General features: G+C 46.0%; 1 pseudogene; it reads right to left on the minus strand.

Annotated features, from left to right (window-relative positions):
- Positions 1 to 18961: 18961 nt before the first annotated feature.
- The window catches only part of LOC141020856 (double-stranded RNA-binding protein 1-like), a 43899-nt pseudogene continuing 41640 nt past the window's right edge, over positions 18962 to 21220 (minus strand).

A 21220-nucleotide genomic window follows, 5' to 3' on the forward strand; every position in this document is an offset into this window, starting at 1 on the left:
AACCAATTCCCTAGGGGCTTATACCACTCTTATATTCTTTGCTTCGAGGGCTAATAGGCTTTCACAATAAGCATGTGAGTTCTTTATGACTAATGTGTGTCCATGGGTTATACGCAGTCTTACCTTCCAGCAATTTGCTAGCCTCTTCGGTACCGTGCATTGCCCTTTCTAACCTTGACAGTTGGTGCAAACTTCACCGGTGCATCCAAACCTCATGGTACGATACGCTCTATCACACATAAGTCTCCTTATATCTTCCTCAAAACAGCCACCATGCCTACCTATTATGACATTTCTATAGCCATTCCGAGATATATTGCCATGCAACTTCCACTGCTCCGTTTAAATGACATATGTTTTCATTGTCATATTGCTTTGCATGATCATAGAGCTAACATGATATTTGTGGCTCAGCCACCGTTCATCATTATTATACACGTTACACAAGATCATTGCACATCCTGGTACGCTACCAGAGGCATTCATATAGAGTCATTATGCTCTAGCTATCGAGTTGTAAGTAAATAAAAGTGTGATGATCATCATTATTAGAGCATTGTCCCAGTGAGGAAAGGATGATGGAGACTGTGATTACCCCACAAGTTGGGATGAGACTCTGGACAAAAAATAAAAATAAAATAAAAAAGAGAGTCCAAAAAGATCCCAACAAAAAAGAGAGAAAAGGAGAGAAGGTGCAATGTTCATATAGAGTCTCCAGAGTTGTCACTTTCATATACTAGTGGGAATTTTTCGTTATAGAACCTGGCTTGCATATTCCGGTGATGGGCTGCCACAAATGCCCAAGGTCTTCACGAGCAAGCAAGCTGGATGCACACCCACTTAGTTTCTGTTGAGCTTTCATACACTTATAGCTGTTAGTGCATCCGTTGCATGCGAATCCCTACTCCTCACAATGATATCGATTGATAGGCATCTCCATAGCCCGTTGGTTAGCCGCGTCGATGCGAGACTTTCTTCCTCTTTGACTTCCCTTATTAATCTCTATCACCGCATTCTATTCCACCTATAGTGCTATATCCATGGCTCACGCTCATGTATTGCGTGGAGTTGAAAATGCTGAAGCGTGTTAGAAGTACGATTTAGTTGTCTAGTTTGATACAAGGGTGCTCATGATTTATATTTATGGGGTGAAGGCAGAGTCAGGCCATGCTAACATGATAAAATGAGTGGGGATAACATTTTTTAATGATCGTATATTTTGAAAAATTAATGATTATGTTTCTTATATACATGGATATTATTATGTTGATATTTTTACTTCATCGTTTCTCAATAATTATATCGTAAAGAGATTACATGATACACATGTTATTTATTTAGAAACATCTTCTCGAAAATGAAGTTGAATGTGTTGAAGGAATTTTTTTGGAATGTCCGAGACATAGAAAAGAAGACCATGAAAAGACAGGGAAAAAATATCCTTGGAGACCATCTCCATGACTCCTCCTATGTGCACCGACATTAGGTGACTCCTTCCGAGCATACATGGCCTTGAATAGAAAAAAATAATTTCTTGCTTCTAAGGGCAGGCATCAACGAGACTATTTTCAAGGAAGTTGGTTGCACATTTGGTTGTATTTGTCTTCTGTTGCAATGTTCAAGCTAAAGGAAATATGCCCTAGAGGCAATAATAAAGTTGTTATTTTATATTTCCTTATTCATGATAAAGGGTTATTATTCATGCTAGAATTGTATTGATCGGAAACCTTAATACATGTGTGAATACATAAACAAACACCGTGTCCCTAGTGAGCCTCTACTAGACTAGCTCGTTGATCAAAGATGGTTAAGGTTTCCTAACCATAGACATGAGTTTTCATTTGATAATGGGATCACATCATTAGGAGAATGATTTGATGGACAAGACCCATCCGTTAGCTTAGCATAATGATCGTTCAAGTTTTATTGATATTGCTTTCTTCATGTCAAATACATATTCCTTCGACTATGAGATTATGCAACTCCCGGATACCGGAGGAATACCTTGTGTGCTATCAAACATCACAATGTAACTGGGTGGTTATAAAGATGATCTACAGGTATCTCCGAAGGTGTTTGTTGAGTTGGCATAGATCGAGATTAGGATTTGTCACTCTGAGTATCAGAGAGGTATCTCTGGGCCCTCTCGGTAATACACATCATAAGCTTGCAAGCAAACAACTAAGGAGTTGTTCACAAGGTGATGTATTACGGAACGAGTAAAGAGACCTATCGGGAACGAGATTGAACTAGGTATGAAGATACCGACGATCAAATCTCGGGCAAGTAACATACCGATGGACAAAGGGAATTACGTATGTTGTCATAACGGTTCGACCGATAAAGATCTTCGTAGAACATGTAGGAGCCAATATGGGCATCCAGGTTCCGCTATTGGTTATTGACCGGAGAGGTGTCTCGGTCATGTCTACATAGTTCTCGAACCCGTAGGGTCCGCACGCTTAACGTTCGATGACGATTTAGTATTAAATGAGTTATGTGATTTTGTGACCGAATGTTGTTTGGAGTCCCGTATGAGATCACAGATATGAGAAGGAGTCTCGAAATGATCCAGAGGTAAAGGTTGATATATAGGATGATAATATTCGGACACCGGAAGTGTTTCGGGGGTATCGGGTACATATGGGGTCACCAGAAGGGGTTCCAGGCACCCCCGGCAAAAGATATGGGCCTTATGGGCCAAGAGGGGAAACACACCAGCCACAAGGGGCTGGTGCGCCCCCCCATATGGGCCGACCTAAGGAGGGGAAGGAAAGGGGAGAAGGGAAAGGAAATTGTGGATTAGGATTCCCACTTCCTTCCCTCTCCCCCCTCTTTCCTTCTCCCTCGGTTAAATATGGCAGGGGGCGCCACTTGGGGAGGACCCCAAGTAGGATTTGGCCTACTTAGGGCACCTCCTGGCAGCCTCCCCTCTCCCTCCCACCTATGTGTGTGTGTGTGTGTGTGGGGGGGGGGGGGGCTAGCACACCCCAGACAATTGCCTAGGCGAAACCCTACGACGCCCCCCTCCACCGTTTACACCCCCGGTCATATTTTTGTAGTGCTTAGGCGAAGCCCTGCGGAGATCACTTCACCATCACCGTTACCATGCCGTCGTGCTGACGGAACTCATCTACTACCTCGATGTCTTGCTGGATCAAGAAGGTGAGGGATGTCATCGACCTGAACGTGTGCAGAACGCGGAGGTGCCATGCATTCAGTACTTGATCGGTTGAAGCACGAAGGAAGTTCGACTACATCAACCGTGTTGTGAAACGCTTCCGCTTACGGTCTACGAGGGTACGTAGACACACTGTCCCCCTCGTTGCTATGCATCTCCACGGATAGATCATTGCGTGTGCGTAGAATTTTTTTTGTTTTCCATGCAGCGATTCCCAACACAAGCATGAAGGGGGACTCAACCTTCAAGCGGTTCTTTATTTTTCATTAGCTTGTGTGCTTATCAAGTTGGTTGTGTTGTAAGTTATGCTTTCAACATCCTTGTATCATTCAACCATTGGTTTTTCTTTCTCCGTTAGTTTGATGGTAATCTTCTTGTTGCCGCAATGCCGAGACCAACGGGAGCAACTTCTTCACCAAGTCCTTTATTTCAGCCATCATGCTTTGTTCCAGAGTAGCTGGTTTATCGTTTAGCACCTCACCAGATTGGATAGGATCGTCAAGAGCTTTTGTTTCGTCAGCGACAGGAAGATGGATACCGGAGCCAACATAGTTATCTGTAAAATGGGCAAACCATATGAGTGGAAATATCAAGATAAATACAAAGAGAAGTAACACAATCATCGATGTCAAATACATGTAAACTGGTAGCAGTATGTATATGTGCGATATGCACAATACGACCAATTTTAAAGTAGAGTTCATTCAGATTGATACGCTGTCCAAGAGAGGTTGTGCATTGAAGAGGAAAAAATTAAGGTATAGGAAGCAATAGAATATAAGAGTATACATTAAATATAATATACACAGCAATATACACAACTCAATTTAAAGCATCATATACGAGTAAAGTATATAGAAAAAGAGAAAAATAACAAAAGAATGGAAAAGGTCAAAATATTCACAGAAATTATCACCTAATGAATATACAAAATGTAAATATGGTAGAGATTACAACATTATTATTTATCACCATCATCTCAGAAGGATCACAACTGAAACCATGTGTTTTAGGTGGGGATCAATCCCACCTAATTTATCTATCCCACTTAAATAGTTTTCCACAATTTATTTACTTTTATTTAATTGCGACGCCCGGATAATTAAGCTACAGTAACCCTCTGCTAATGATGCCACGTCACTTCAATTACTGTTGCCAATCTCTCGTTGATTCAAAAATCAATTCAAAATTCAAATTTAAAATAAAGTCAAACATTAAAAGTTTTTAAATGTCAAAACTAAGATGTTCAAAATGTGGCAAATAAATCATAAGGAATAATGGTGGGGGAACCACATTTTTATAAAATGTTTAAATGCGCTAAACTAATTAAAACAGTAGCAAAAACAATTATTTAAATGCCTTTTATAATTAATAAAATATTAAACTAATTTATTTGCGGACTAAACCTTATGTGGTAGTAGTATATTTAGTTACACTAATTTAGGAGCTACTCCTATATTTTAGAATTAAAATTAATGTAAGAATAAAATTTAAACAATAAAGAATAAAATAAGAAAAAGAAAAGGTAAGTAAAAACAAAAATATCCCCCCTCCCCGCTAGGCCTCGGCCCAGCTGGCCATCAGGCCAACCAGGCCGGCCCACCAGCCGCGCCATATCCCCACACTACCCCGAAACCCTAACCGCTACCCCCACTTCCCCCCACGACCCCGCTCCTCCCTCTCTCCCGATCTGGATCGGGGGGAAACGACGCCCCTCCCCACAAGCCCGACGCCGCGCCTCCCCGGATCCCGTCGCTGGACCACGTCGCCGCCGCCTGGACCTCGCCGGAGCTGCCCCGCCGTCCTCTCCGTCGCTCGTCCCCGTCCTCCTCCCCCAACCCCGCTGCCATTCCCCTACACCGTACGGTGAGGCCAAGCCCCCGGCCTCTTCTCTCCCCTGTCGCCGGCACCGCACGTGAGCACGCGCCCCTCCTCTTTCCTCGTCCCTCCCGGTTACCACGCGCCTGTGCGCGGTCGCCGCGTCGGACGCATGCCTCGCCGCCCGCCTCTGCTCGCTACTGCACTCTGCTCCGCGCCTCCCTGCTAGCCCCGCCTCCACGCGCCGCTGCAGCCCGGCCCGCGCGTCAGGCTGCACCCTCGGACGCCTGCGTCGGCCTGGCCCGCCCTACTGCAGCCTCCTATGCCACGGACCTCACCGCACATCTCCGGCCACGCCACCGCTACCGCTGGACGCACCGCGATGCGGACGATCCAGAGAGCCCCGCCACGCGTACTGGGGTCGCCTGTACCGGGTCCTCGACGCAGCTCCGCTGCCACCGCCGCTCGTCAGTCGTCGTAGCCGTCGCTCCGGCCACCCCCCGCACCTACTGACCCCTCTTCTCGGCTCGCGCCGTCGCGCTCTCCCCTGTCGCCGGCACCGCACGTGAGCACGCGCCCCTCCTCTTTCCTCGTCCCTCCCGGTCACCACGCGCCTGTGCGATGTCGCCACGTCGGGCGCATGCCTCGCCGTCCGCCTCTGCTCGCTACTGCCCTCTGCTCCACGCCTCCCTGCTAGCCCCGTCTCCACGCGATGCCCCGCGCTGCCGCAGCCCAGCCCGCGCGTCAGGTTGCACCCTCGCACGCCTGCGTCGGCCTGGCCCGCCCTACTGCAGCCTCCGACGCCACGGACCTCGCCGCACATCTCCGTCCACGCCACCGCTACCGCTGGACGCACCGCGATGCGGACGTTCCAGAGAGCCCCGCCACGCGTACTGGGGTCGCCTGTACCGGGTCCTCGACGTAGCTCCGCTGCCACCGCCGCTTGTCAGTCGTCGTAGCCGTCGCTCCGGCCACCCCCCCGCACCTACTGACCCCTCTCCCTGACTCGCGCCGTCGCCTTCTCCCCGTAACCGCTCTCAGCTGACCAAATGGTCGCCGGAGCCGCGAGTCCGGTGAGCCCCCGTCGCCTCTGTACGCCATCGTCGGCGCGCTGGTTAAAACCAGTGGGTGGGCCCGACCCTGTTCATTAGGCACTAACCTAACCCCCTACCTAATATCCAACTGACTAGTGGGCCCCTTTTGATAAACTAACTAATTAAAACTGCTGTTAATGAAACATCCTATGACACCTGGGTCCCACCCCCTGTTTGACTTGTCAAACATTGACCTTTGACTTGCTGACTGTGCATGCTGGCTCAGCCTCTCGACCCCACCTGTCATACTCAGTAGCTAGCTGCTGCTAGGTATAAAAGAATATTCCACTGTTTAAATTCGAACTAATTTAAATTTAGAAAATGAATAAAACTTTGGAAATTAATATAAAATAATCCGTAGCTCGGATGGAAATACTTTGTACATGAAAGTTGCTCAGAACGACGAGACGAATTCGAATACGCAGCCCGTTCGTCCGCCACACATCCCTAACATATCGAACTCACAACTTTCCCCCTCCGGTTCATCTGTCCGAAAACGCGAAACACCGGGGATACTTTCCCGGATGTTCCCCCCTTCGTCGGTATCACCTTTTACCGCGTTAGGGCACACCTAACACCGATGTTTGCTTTGTCATGCATCATTATGCATCTGTTTGCATTATATTCATTGTTTCTTCCCCCTCTTCTCTCCGGTAGACTACGAGACCGATGCCGCTGCTGGTGCCCCGACCGACTACGCTGTTGACGACCCCTCCTTGCCAGAGCAACCAGGCAAGCCCCCCCTTGATCACCAGATATCGCCTATTCTTCTCTATACTCTTGCATTAGAGTAGTGTAGCATGTTACTGCTTTCTGTTAATCCTATTCTGCTGCATAGCCTGTCTTTGCCACTACTGTTGTTACCTTTACCTGCAATCCTACATGCTTAGTATAGGATGCTAGTTTTCCATCAGTGGCCCTACATTCTTGTCCGTCTGCTGTGCTATACTATCGGGCTGTGATCACTTGGGAGGTGATCACGGGTTTATACTATATACTTTATACATTATACATGTGGTGACAAAAGTCGGGTCGGCTCGTGGAGCACCCGCGAGTGATTCACGGATTGGGGGCTGAAAGGACCTTTGTCCCGACGGCCCTCTGGGTGGATCTTTGTGGTGGAGCGACAGGGCAGGTTGAGACCGCCTAGGTGAGAGGTGGGCCTGGCCCTGGTCGGTGTCCGTGGTTACATCAATTAACACGCTTAACGAGATCTTGGTATTTGATCTGAGTCTGGCCATTTGGTCTATATGCACTAACCAACTACGCGGGAACAGTTGTGGGCACTCGACGTCGTGGTATCAGCCGAGGCCTTCGTGACGTCAGCGACTGAGCGGCGCGCGCCGGGTTGGACCGCGTAACGCAACTTCCTTTGAAATGGAGGTTGCTAGGTCTGCTCTCCGGCCGCGTACGCAACGTGCAGGTGTGCAATGGGCGATGGGCCCAGACCCCTGCGCGCATAGGATTTAGACCGGCGTGCTGACCTCTCTGTTGTGCCTAGGTGGGGCTGCGACGTGTTGATCTTCTGCGGCCGGGCATGACCCAGAAAAGTGTGTCCGGCCAAATGGGATCGAGCGTGTTGGGTTATGCGGTGCACCCCTGCAGGGAAGTTTATCTATTCGAATAGCCGTGTCCCTCGGTAAAAGGACGACCCGGAGTTGTACCTTGACCTTATGACAACTAGAACTGGATACTTAATAAAACACACCCTTCCAAGTGCCAGATATAACCCGGTGATCGCTCTCTAACAGGGCGACGAGGAGGGGATCGCCGGGTAGGATTATTCTATACGATGCTACTTGGTGAACTTACCATCTACTCTCTCCTACATGCTGCAAGATGGAGGTGGCCAGAAGCGTAGTCTTCGACAGGATTAGCTATCCCCCTCTTATTCTGGCATTCTGCAGTTCAGTCCACCGATATGGCCCTTTACACATATACCCATGCATATGTAGTGTAGCTCCTTGCTTGCGAGTACTTTGGATGAGTACTCACGGTTGCTTTTCTCCCTCTTTTCCCCCTTTCCTTTCTACCTGGTTGTCGCAACCAGATGATGGAGCCCAGGAGCCAGACGCCACCGTCGACGACGACTCCTACTACACCGGAGGTGCCTACTACTACGTGCAGCCCGCTGACGACGACCAGGAGTAGTTAGGAGGATCCCAGGCAGGAGGCCTGCGCCTCTTTCGATCTATATCCCAGTTTGTGCTAGCCTTCTTAAGGCAAACTTGTTTAACTTATGTCTGTACTCAGATATTGTTGCTTCCGCTGACTCGTCTATGATCGAGCACTTGTATTCGAGCCCTCGAGGCCCCTGGCTTGTATTATGATGCTTGTACGACTTATTTATGTTTTAGAGTTGTGTTGTGATATCTTCCCGTCAGTCCCTGATCTTGATCGTACACGTTTGCATGCATGATTAGTGTACGATTGAATCAGGGGCGTCACAAGTTGGTATCAGAGCCGACTGCCTGTAGGAATCCCCCTTCCACACTTCTTGGCCGAAGTCGAGTCTAGACATTGCAAAACTTTTACTAACATGGTTGTGCGGCTTACGGGCCCACGTCGCCATTGGGTGGTATTAGGATCTTTTACTCCTCGATCTTTACTCTGGGACTCTGAGCTCTCTTCTATTCGGTTTAAATGATTTTGCTAACTCTAACTCTAGGTTCTCGTAATTACTTCCTCCTAGAGAGCCCCGTATTACAGATGATCACCTGCTGCCCAGAAGATTCCGAAGATGCTATTCGATGTTTTCCCGAGACACTTGTGCCCACCGCCTTTGCAAATTCGCTACCACTGTTATATCCTTAGGGATAGCTGCATACACTTGTCATTATTACATTCAATCCGATTGATCTTGTTATTACAAGATGCCCCGAACTGCTCTTCGTTGTTCCGAGAATCCTTTGAGCTTACTGCCTTGCAGTTCTTGCCACATGAAAACCCCTACGGATAATTTCTCGCCCTTATCGAGTATCCTCTCATCCCCGGTTGTTCATGTGTTTCACAATGGTCTTCGAAATACTATTCAATTCTCCAAAATTCCTCAGTAGCTTATTGCTCTGCAATACTTGTCTGCTTGCATTATGGATGCTTTCCATATGTCTGGCAATATTCGTTAGTATCCTTAGACACCGTCATTTTGATCCTATTGATTCAACATGAGTGCGAATGCACGCAATAATCAGCTGATCCTTTTAAATTATCTTTCTGGCTCAGAGTCGTCATTTTGAACATGAGCTTATTCTCGACCAATCTATTTGCCGTCAATTGTACCCTTAGGTCTATTGAACTTATCCACCCTTGATCAGAGCGTCTGCTTCTGATCCTTCGATTTGGAAATCATAATTCCTTTGATATCTAAGCATCGAATCATTCAGATGTTCTATAATCTGATGCCCTTGCATCCTTTCTTCAACTGGTTGTGTGCCGATGCTCACATCAGCTCCGCTATGGACCGTCAGATCCTTTATTGGATTATTATTCGACAATGTCCTTCATATTTAACCGCCTTGTGAATTCTTCCCTCATACATAATGCCATTAGTAAATCCTGTTCTCTGATTTGGCCAACCATGCACTGCTTTTGAGCTGGTGATATTTACTCTTGAAATTTGCGGTATATCTTCCTAAGATGCCTGATGGGTTGAACCTATGCCTTCCCCTAATCCGTGAGAACCCGAAAGTTTTCGCAAGTCATACGCTTTCGGTGTTCTACCAGATAAAATTCCAACACTACAATTATATCAAAGCGAGAGGTGAATGAAATGATATGCATTAAAGAAGTGGGAGTCGACCTTGAACTTTGTGTTCATGCCCATGAAAATGATGTAGACCGTCTCGGAAGCTTCTTGCAAAATGATTATCTAGCTGTATGATTCTTTCGGTATTCTTGAAATTGATTCCTTACAGTTATGGTTCCGACCATGCTGTCCTGACCTAATATATCTGATGGGAATTCATTCCAGTGCCTCGTCTATTTTTGGCAATGTTGAAATATCTACTATCATAGGTCAATGACCCGGTTCTACTTCTATCCTGTTCTACCTTCGAGTATTACCCCCTGGTATCTCGGAGATGTCTTGCCATTGCGCCACATCTTACTAACTTTGTTGAAGTAATGTCTTTCCTTGTCGTAATCACTCTACGGGTTTTGGGTTGTTATCAACCGAGGACACCGACTAGTGAAATTATTCCACACTACAAATCAAATACCCCTAGTATTTTTACTAGGAAATTCTAAACTCATTCTGGTCATTCCTAGACTATCGGCTGCATCCTGGTCTTGCTATCTTTGACTGTGCTACTTCGTCCTTCTCTGGTGCACGAATTCTTCAGTGTGTGAGCATGACTTACGTCGAGCTTTCAACATCATGTTGCTTGTCTTGAAAGGCAACCTTGGTTCCGAGCTTGCATCTTATATATTGATCCTATAACTTGCCACTTCGTCATTCCCTTGCTTGTTGCCGTTGTTGTTTGGTTGCATCCTCTTGAAACCTCCCGGCAAATGTGTCAGATCACCTTCAACACTTTGACTTCTTCCGAGATGTCAACTGTGTTCATGATGAGAAATACCCTCCTTGCCCTCGATGATTTTTATTATCATCGACAGCACCCTCGACTTCCTTTCATCGCGAACTTGTCCACATTATGAATACAACTTGCTCTCCAGCTAGTGTGGTGTTCTGCCTTGAAGTATTACTGTCTTTTCTGTCGAGAATGTTGTGGGGATTGCTCCACCTCTTAGAAATTCTCGGTATGATGATACTTCTCACCATCACCATTCTTCCTTGGTCCCCGTGTTGTTTTTAACCCGGGTACCATATACTAACGATGTTGCTTGAGTTATGTACTTCTAGCAACCCTATTGCTTTGAATTTAATGGTCGATAGTTCATTCTTAGACTATTGGTTATCGAATCACCATTCTATCATTGATCTTGCTACCTAAGCCCATAATTCGGGTGCACTTTTCAACCAATGTTTAAAATTGTGTATGTTTTCCTCGAGCATACATCATTATATCATTTAATCTGACAAATGTTATCTCCTTGTTCACATAATTGTGGACATCCATCTTTTTGGAAATCTCAATGAATTGTCAATGAGTCCATCAGCCACCTCCTCATCCTCTTCTTGGTTTAAATGATGAAATCTTGTTTCAGAACTCGCTTCCATAGTTCATTTCCTGAGAATCTTGCATTGTCATCTCGTCAACTTGTGTTGCACCTTTCCTTCTCAGGCATCATGAGTCTGAGGTATCCTAACACCAATAAGAACTGAATCTCGGTCAGATATGATGGTTGGAACATATTTCCAAGAGTTATACCATTTGTCTTTATATGACCCGGTAAGGTGATGTCATGCCTAGCACACCTGGCCGGAGGACCTATTGTTATAGTTTCCTTTTTGGCAGGGTTAGCCATTCTTCCATGAGGAAATTGTAAGACTTATTCTGTAAGTTATTCCTGATGGATCCTTAGAGTATTCAAAGTCGGATCTTTACCCAGTGACCATGTCAATGCTATCTCGAAACATGTTTGCGGTATTCCGATTTTCAATAAGAACATTTGAAGCACCATGCTAAAATTTTCTTTATCAATTATCCAAACACCGTTGTTTGGGTAATGTCATGAAATTCCTCTCCCCTTACCTAAATGGTTTTCTACTTTCTATCCTGTCGTGGATATCATGCTCTGCTTGTCCTAGGGAAGGATATACCCCTGATATATGTGTTTAAACACATTTTCCTTTCCATTGTAATGTTCAAACTTTCTTATAATCTACTTAACTGAGCAGTGGTAATTCCCTGCTTAGGTAAGCACCTCGTGGTACAACTCTGCCAGTAAGACCCCATAACTATAATTGATGACATTCGGTAGCCACCGATGGACGAGAACTTTGCCTAATGGTCCGGCTCGTTCAACGAGCAGGAAAATGGTTCTCTTCGTCCCTCGCCCTTGGTATCGACATTGTTGCCAACATAACTGATAGGCTACCCTCTGACATGTCTTGCTATCATGACCATGCAAGATATCAACGCTTCCTACTTCTAATCCACATGGTGGGCCCATAACCCACAGTTCCACAGGATCGAAGCCTGACTCTCCTGTACACCCCTGTTCCCAAAGTCAATCATCATGTTTGGCTTCGTATGTAATTCATGGGTCACCTTCCTAGTGCTCTATTCTGGTATCAGACGCAATACTTACTCTTATTGCTCCGAACCCCTTTCTCACTCTGGTTCAGACTTCAAGCAACTATCTATCCGCTTGGGACCTCTTATTGTACCTTCGTACCTTACTCTCGACGTATTTTATTGGTTCAACTCGAGAGATACTCTTATGCTCATTCATGGGTTAACCCCAGATTGTTTCCCTCATAAGCATTCTGTCGTAGCCGAGCTACCCCTTACCTATTCATAAGTACGTTGGAGTTCCCGAAGAAAAGGACTACTTCACCATGATGACCTGAAGCAGAGAAATAAAGACGTCAATGTAATGGATCGACCTCTTCGAGAAGAGCAACCCAAGACGAGAAGATCCGTTAGAATTTCGTAACCAAAACTTTCCCCCTTACACCCCTCTTAATTCTCGGGACGAGATTTCTTGTAGTGGAGGAGAATTGTGACGCCCGGATAATTAAGCTACAGTAACCCTCTGCTAATGATGCCACGTCACTTCGATTACTGTTGCCAATCTCTCGTTGATTCAAAAATCAATTCAAATTTCAAATTTAAAATAAAGTCAAACATTAAAAGTTTTTAAATGTCAAAACTAAGATGTTCAAAATGTGGCAAATAAATCATAAGGAATAATGGTGGGGAAACCACATTTTTATAGAATGTTTAAATGCACTAAACTAATTAAAACAGTAGCAAAAACAATTATTTAAATGCCTTTTATAATTAATAAAATATTAAACTAATTTATTTGTGGACTAAACCTTATGTGGTAGTAGTATATTTAGTTATACTAATTTAGGAGCTACTCCTATATTTTAGAATTAAAATTAATGTAAGAATAAAATTTAAACAATAAAGAATAAAATAAGAAAAGAAAAGGTAAGTAAAAACAAAAATATCCCCCCTCCCCCACTGGGCCTCGGCCCAGCTGGCCATCAGGCCAACCAGGCCGGCCCACCAGCCGCGCCATATCCCCACACTACCCCGAAACCCTAACCGCTACCCCCACTTCCCCCCACGACCCCGCTCCTCCCTCTCTCCCGATTTGGATCGGGGGGAAACAGCGCCCCTCTCCGCAAGCCCGACGCCGCGCCTCCCCGGATCCCGTCGCTCGACCACGTCGCCGCCGCCTGGACCTCGCCGGAGCTGCCCCGCCATCCTCTCCGTCGCTCGTCCCCGTCCTCCTCCCCCAACCCCGCTGCCGTTCCCCTACACCGTACGGTGAGGCCAAGCCCCCGGCCTCTTCTCTCCCCTGTCGCCGGCACCGCACGTGAGCACGCGCCCCTCCTCTTTCCTCGTCCCTCCCGGTCACCACGCGCCTGTGCGATGTCGCCACGTCGGGCGCATGCCTCGCCGTCCGCCTCTGCTCGCTACTGCCCTCTGCTCCACGCCTCCCTGCTAGCCCCGTCTCCACGCGATGCCCCGCGCTGCCGCAGCCCAGCCCGCGCGTCAGGTTGCACCCTCGCACGCCTGCGTCGGCCTGGCCCGCCCTACTGCAGCCTCCGACGCCACGGACCTCGCCGCACATCTCCGTCCACGCCACCGCTACCGCTGGACGCACCGCGATGCGGACGTTCCAGAGAGCCCCGCCACGCGTACTGGGGTCGCCTGTACCGGGTCCTCGACGTAGCTCCGCTGCCACCGCCGCTTGTCAGTCGTCGTAGCCGTCGCTCCGGCCACCCCCCCCGCACCTACTGACCCCTCTCCCTGACTCGCGCCGTCGCCTTCTCCCCGTAACCGCTCTCAGCTGACCAAATGGTCGCCGGAGCCGCGAGTCCGGTGAGCCCCCGTCGCCTCTGTACGCCATCGTCGGCGCGCTGGTTAAAACCAGTGGGTGGGCCCGACCCTGTTCATTAGGCACTAACCTAACCCCCTACCTAATATCCAACTGACTAGTGGGCCCCTTTTGATAAACTAACTAATTAAAACTGCTGTTAATGAAACATCCTATGACACCTGGGTCCCACCCCCTGTTTGACTGGTCAAACATTGACCTTTGACTTGCTGACTGTGCATGCTGACTCAGCCTCTGGACCCCACCTGTCATACTCAGTAGCTAGCTGCTGCTAGGTATAAAAGAATATTCCACTGTTTAAATTCGAATTAATTTAAATTTAGAAAATGAATAAAACTTTGGAAATTAATATAAAATAATCCGCAGCTCGGATGGAAATACTTTGTACATGAAAGTTGCTCAGAACGACGAGACGAATTCGAATACGCAGCCCGTTCGTCCGCCACACATCCCTAACATATCGAACTCGCAACTTTCCCCCTCCGGTTCATCTGTCCGAAAACACGAAACACAGGGGATACTTTCCCGGATGTTTCCCCCCTTCGCCGGTATCACCTCTTACCGCGTTAGGGCACACCTAACACCGCTGTTTGCTTTGTCATGCATCGTTATGCATCTGTTTGCATTGTATTCATTGTTTCTTCCCCCTCTTCTCTCCGGTAGACTACAAGACCGACGCCGCTGCTGGTGCCCCGACCGACTACGCTGTTGACGACCCCTCCTTCTTGCCAGAGCAACCAGGCAAGCCCCCCCTTGATCACCAGATATCGCCTATTCTTCTCTACACTCTTGCATTAGAGTAGTGTAGCATGTTACTGCTTTCCGTTAATCCTATTCTGCTGCATAGCCTGTCTTTGCCACTACTGTTGTTACCTATATCTGCAATCCTGCATGCTTAGTATAGGATGCTAGTTTTCCATCAGTGGCCCTACATTCTTGTCCGTCTGCTATGCTATACTATCGGGCTGTGATCACTTTGGAGGTGATCACGGGTTTATACTATATACTTTATACATTATACATGTGGTGACTAAAGTCGGGTTGGCTCGTGGAGCACCGGCGAGTGATTCACGGATTGGGGGCTGAAAGGACCTTTGTCCCGACGGCCCTCTGGGTGGATCTTTGTGGCAGAGCGACATGGCAGGTTGAGACCGCCGAGGTGAGAGGTGGGCCTGGCCCTGGTCGGTGTCTATGGTTACATCAATTAACACGCTTAACGAGATCTTGGTATTTGATCTGAGTCTGGCCATTTGGTCTATACGCACTAACCAACTACGCGGGAACAATTATGGGCACTCGACGTCGTGGTATCGGCCGAAGCCTTCGTGACGTCAGCGACTAAGCAGCACGCGCCGGGTTGGACCGCGTAACGCAACTTCCTTTGAAATGGAGGTTGCTAGGTCTGCTCTCCGGCCGCGTACGCAACGTGCAGGTGTGCAATGGGCGATGGGCCCAGACCCCTGCGCGCATAGGATTTAGACCGGCGTGCTGACCTCTCTGTTGTGCCTAGGTGGGGCTGCGACGTGTTGATCTTCCGCGGCCGGGCATGACCCAGAAAAGTGTGTCCGGCCAAATGGGATCGAGCGTGTTGGGTTATGTGGTGCACCCCTGCAGGGAAGTTTATCTATTCGAATAGCCGTGTCCCTCGGTAAAAGGACGACCCGGAGTTGTACCTTGACCTTATGACAACTAGAACTGGATACTTAATAAAACACACCCTTCCAAGTGCCAGATATAACCCGGTGATCGCTCTCTAACAGGGCGACGAGGAGGGGATCGCCGGGTAGGATTATGCTATACGATGCTACTTGGTGAACTTACCATCTACTCTCTCCTACATGCTGCAAGATGGAGGTGGCCAGAAGCGTAGTCTTCGACAGGATTAGCTATCCCCCTCTTATTCTGGCATTCTGCAGTTTAGTCCACCGATATGGCCCTTTACACATATACCCATGCATATGTAGTGTAGCTCCTTGCTTGCGAGTACTTTGGATGAGTACTCATGGTTGCTTTTCTCCCTCTTTTCCCCCTTTCCTTTCTACCTGGTTGTCACAACCAGATGATGGAGCCCAGGAGCCAGACGCCACCGTCGACGACGACTCCTACTACATCGGAGGTGCCTACTACTACGTGCAGCCCGCTGACGACGACCAGGAGTAGTTAGGAGGATCCCAGGCAGGAGGCCTGCGCCTCTTTCGATCTGTATCCCAGTTTGTGCTAGCCTTCTGAAGGCAAACTTGTTTAACTTATGTCTGTACTCAGATATTGTTGCTTCCGCTGACTCGTCTATGATCGAGCACTTGTATTCGAGCCCTCGAGGCCCCTGGCTTGTATTATGATGCTTGTACGACTTATTTATGTTTTAGAGTTGTGTTGTGATATCTTCCCGTGAGTCCCTGATCTTGATCGTACACGTTTGCGTGCATGATTAGTGTACGATTGAATCGGGGGCGTCACATTAATTTTGTAATTGATCTATCTATCACAATCATAATAAATACTTGCAAGTAACGAGTTCAAGGGGATTGCCAACCGTCTTGCCTGCGTTGGGTGCAAGTATTTGCTTTTGTGTCTGTAGGTGCTGACGACGAGAGTTTGCATGGTTCTCCTATTGATTCGGTAACCTTGGTTCTCATTGAGGGAAATACTTATCTCTACTGTACTGCTTCACCCTTCCTCTTCGGGAAAAATCCCAATGCAGTTTACAAATAGCAGTGACCATTTGTGGGGGATCAATAATGATACCTGTGAGGGCCCGCATGTTATAATCACGAGGAATCCACGCCATATCTACATGGTATGTCCATCGCCGATCGACCTAATTAGACCCGGAGCAAATGGTGTCTCTTCCCTCAAGGATCGACCGCCATATCTGAGAAGGGGAGTTCTCCAACTGAGCTTGCAAGAATTCACATGATGAGAAACACCAGGCCGTTAAAATTCTCACACGTAAGGAGCTTGGATCATTTAGACCTAGCCATGCCTGCCGAGCCAAAAGAGCAAGATTAAATAGCTCAATGTCTCTAAACCTAGTTCCCCAAAAGCTTTGGTTTAGTCATCACATCCTAGAATACCCAGCTGGTCTTTCTTTCATCCTTATTGCCGGCCCATCAAAATTTGCAGATTAAAGCATTAATACGATGACCGAGGCAACATGGCAGCTTGAAACAGGACATATAATTGACTGGCACAACTTGGGATACTGATTTTAAAAGAACATCCTTTCCTTCCATAGAAGAGAACTTTCACTATCCACCCTTTAACTTGGCTCCACACTCTTAACTTTCAAGAAAACCTCATTTATATTTGGGAATATAACATACATAAATTACCATCTTTTATTTTGATAAAAATATTATCGTAGGGGCAATCAACCTGTGCCATTTTCTTGGTGTATGTATGTGAAGGGGAACTATGTGTTGGCTGAAGTTGTGCTAGTGAAAACCCATACTTGTAGTTTGGAAACATGGAGGGTTGCTCCATTGTTTATTTTGATATTTTATGTTTAATTTAGTGTAAATTTAATTTCTGTCAAAAAGCAACGGTGAAGCATCTTCAGGAGTAGTAGCTCGGCCCATGCAGTATGATCATCGAGGAGATAAAACCCAAACAACATATGTTCAAATGTGTTCTATGAGAAGAGGCAGACTAAGTTTTAAGCCATGACCCTGCTAAGGCTATAACGTTATTTTTTCACAACTTAAGCCTTTTTGACATGGAAACAAGATCCATGAGGAGCGTGGCATGGCCCCGCAGTTCGGTGTTAACCGCAACCACTACTGACTACGCTATCAACATAATTAACTGGGATATAACTACTATTTGGAATACACTAGCCTGTGAAACAAAAGAAAGGAAAAGAAAGGTTTCCCTCTATAGTAGCAAAGATCGTTAGGGATGCAAAATACAATAATAGTGGGGAAAAAAGAAAACGGAACATGAGAGAGCAAAGGTGTATCAGTACTAAGAGGCCCTCTAAGCAAAAGAGAGAGCCATTCTGCAAGGATGTTGTAGATATCCAAATAGTCTCCATAATTAAAGTTGCATTCTTGTAACAACATACATAATCCAAGTTTAACTATACCGAAATGGTTGATCAAGTACCATCAGCATAAACTTTCATCCAGTCTATAACCATGTTGAATCGCAGAGGCACATAATACAGCTGCAGTGCGGATATTATGTTAAAAAGCTGAGCTGAACTTGGGGTACAAGTACAGCTACAGAATAGAACATGACAGGTTGCACTGGCTGGCTGCATTTCTCGTGGGCCAAGGCTGCGCTAGATCCCACCACCTGAATCTGGAATTTTGCCATAGAGAGATAGCAATGTAGGTGAGTAGCTAGCAGAGAACAATGGGTACTGATAAATAAGCGAGTCCCTGAGCAAAGAATACCTTCAGGGTTTCTAGGCTCTAGTGGTAATTGGCTGTCATTTTAGGGACTTATCTTATAAGGGTGGGATTACTGGGGAGCAGTAGAGGAGCCAGAGCGAAGTCACACCACAGGCCACCCCTCGTGCTACAGTTAACGAAACAATTTTTGGCCACGCCCTAGGCGGCAGCCCGACCTGCCTGGGGCCGCCCCTGCTGGGGAGCACTATCAACTAGGTTCAGATATTTCCTGTTTTTAAGTTGTTCATAATCTGATGCACATCAAAATTTACCTGAGCCACGCAGTTACCTAACACATACTGCATACTACTAGTACTACAGTCAGCCAGCGCATCAGAGAACAAGAACATGTTTAATAATACCCCTAACAATTTTTCTGCAGATAATGAGTACAAAAGATACTACATAAATTACTCGTGAAGTTTGTTCCCAATATGAAACTTGCGTTCAAGAATTTAAATTACTTACAGTTTTTGGAATGTTGAAAACCAAGCTCAGCAACTTGCATTATTTTTTTGCTTCTTAGAAGATGTCCCGGATGAATTATCTGGATTATCTGATGAAGCGTATTGCATTGCTTGAACCTACAAACGGTAGAGTGGTGAATCAGATTAGTATTTACAAATTCAGCAGATACAAAGGATTAACATCACGTGCTATTTGATATCGCGGAGGCCCTAAAATGCGTGATAGTGACGCTATTTCCCGAGAAAATCACGGCCGATCTGCGATTTAGTTATGGAGGCAAATGACGCTTTGGATTTACAAGCACGATAGCTGCGTGATCACAGCTAAATCATGTTATAACACGCCCTTCCTTAATTATTCAATGTAAAACAGTAAAAGACATTGTCCTATGTTAACAGGTTGCTATTTCTTAAATCTTCACTACATAAGCCAAGCCATCTATGATAGACTTCACTATTCCAATGTATACCAGACAATGCATTTTGCATTGCTCTCCTAGCCTTCTAGGTGTAACCTAACAATCGATTAAATTTGAAAAAAAGGACCAACTTTTTACAAGTTATAAAAATAAATGGTGATGGTTAGATTGGTTATCATAAATAGGGTATGAAAATTCTGCAAAAAATAATATTGGACCATCCCGCAATTGCTCTTGTGTGCTTGTATCTTGAAGTAGAAAACGAGAGCAAGATTTGCTGCAGAAGATTCCGCCGCCTTAATTGTGCGACAAGATTTTGGACTTTGAAACGTTTGCGCATCTATGGTCACTATTGACTTGAATAGTGTTGCATGAGGTGGACCTTCCTGGATAAGGCGATAAGAAGGCAGCTGTTCGCCTCTCTTCTGAGCACAAATTTGCAATTAAAGCTTATAATTAGTCTGGCTTCGAGGCAAAGAAATACATGAGGATGATCCAGCCTACAAAAGGTAAAGCAGCCTGTTAGATGAAAATTGCCAAATTTAAATTTAGAATTAGAAGTATGGTCTCCCTTTCAAATCTTTTTTGCACCAGGTTGTTTTTTCACGGAATTCAATATAAAAGACACTTCATAGTGAATTAAGGTGAGAATTGAGCAAAAAAAAACCTGTGTCAAAGTTTTAAGCAAATCTAACCCTTTTAAAGAATGCCACCCAAATGGCGTTAAACTTGGTTATCTCAACGCCATTTATTTTGGTGGTGAGAAAAAAATTAACATTTCCGCAGACAAAATGAAAGTTCATGGTCAACGCCATGCTCTTCAGCTTTGAGCTTTTTAACCTCAGTGTTGCCTCTATTATCATCGAACATTGAATACATGGCATTGAGAAAAACTTGACATTTCCATAGACAAAATGAGAGTTCACAGTCAACGACATGGTATTCGGCGTTAAGCTTTGTAACCTCAACGCCACCTCAATTACCGTTGAGCATTTCAAGCAAAAACTAGTTTACTGGCTATTATGAATTGTCTAATCACAAACTAGCTAGATAGCTAGCTTTCATGCATTATTTGATCACAAGTTCGCTGGCTAGCCAACCTGCCAAACGCAAAGCTAAGCAAAACGGTCAGTGCCAACTGGTTGGCGTTGAGGTCACAAAGCTCAGCGTCAAGCACCATGTCATTGATCGATGCTTTGCCGGCAAAAAATGCTATGTTTTTCTCAGTGCTGGGAAACATGGTGCTAGTCTAGCCATGTTCAACACCGGACTGATTGGCACTGAGCAAAAGGGTTAGTTTTGGTTAAATTTTCGTACAAGGGCATCTTCTATTTATTTGCCAGGAGGGCATGCGTTATTTTGTGGAAGATTTGATATTCTCACAAAATGAAGTCAGTGAATCAATTCAATTTTCAGTCCTTGAATATTGAAATCCAAGGTGGGAGATGAACACGTTTACTAATACTGCATGTAGATGAAGCGGTGCCAATTAAAAGCGATCCCACGAAATGAAAAAAAAAGGTGGAACGAACTAGTTGCATTTGTGCCGATGGATTTTCTTCTTGATTCAGTGACGTTAAGGCAGCGGCCGCATCAGCGAATTCTGCCTCCTTTTTTGTGCCATAGTCTCGGGGACTTTGAAATCACCGCCCATCTATGGTCACTGTTGACGAGAACATTTGTGGATGTGGTGGACCACTCCGAATGGTGTCATAGGAAGGTAAATCTTTGCGTCTCTTCTGAGCATATTCTTGCAACTGAGACTTGTAAGGAACTTGTGTTTCTGCATGCAGTACACAAAATAGTGCGTGAATCTCACTCGCGTTGTTAGTGCCACCCTACATTAGAGGACAATAAGAACACTGGT

This window comes from Aegilops tauschii, chromosome 3 (genome assembly GCF_002575655.3).
Source record: "Aegilops tauschii subsp. strangulata cultivar AL8/78 chromosome 3, Aet v6.0, whole genome shotgun sequence".
NCBI classification, from domain to species: domain Eukaryota; kingdom Viridiplantae; phylum Streptophyta; class Magnoliopsida; order Poales; family Poaceae; genus Aegilops; species Aegilops tauschii.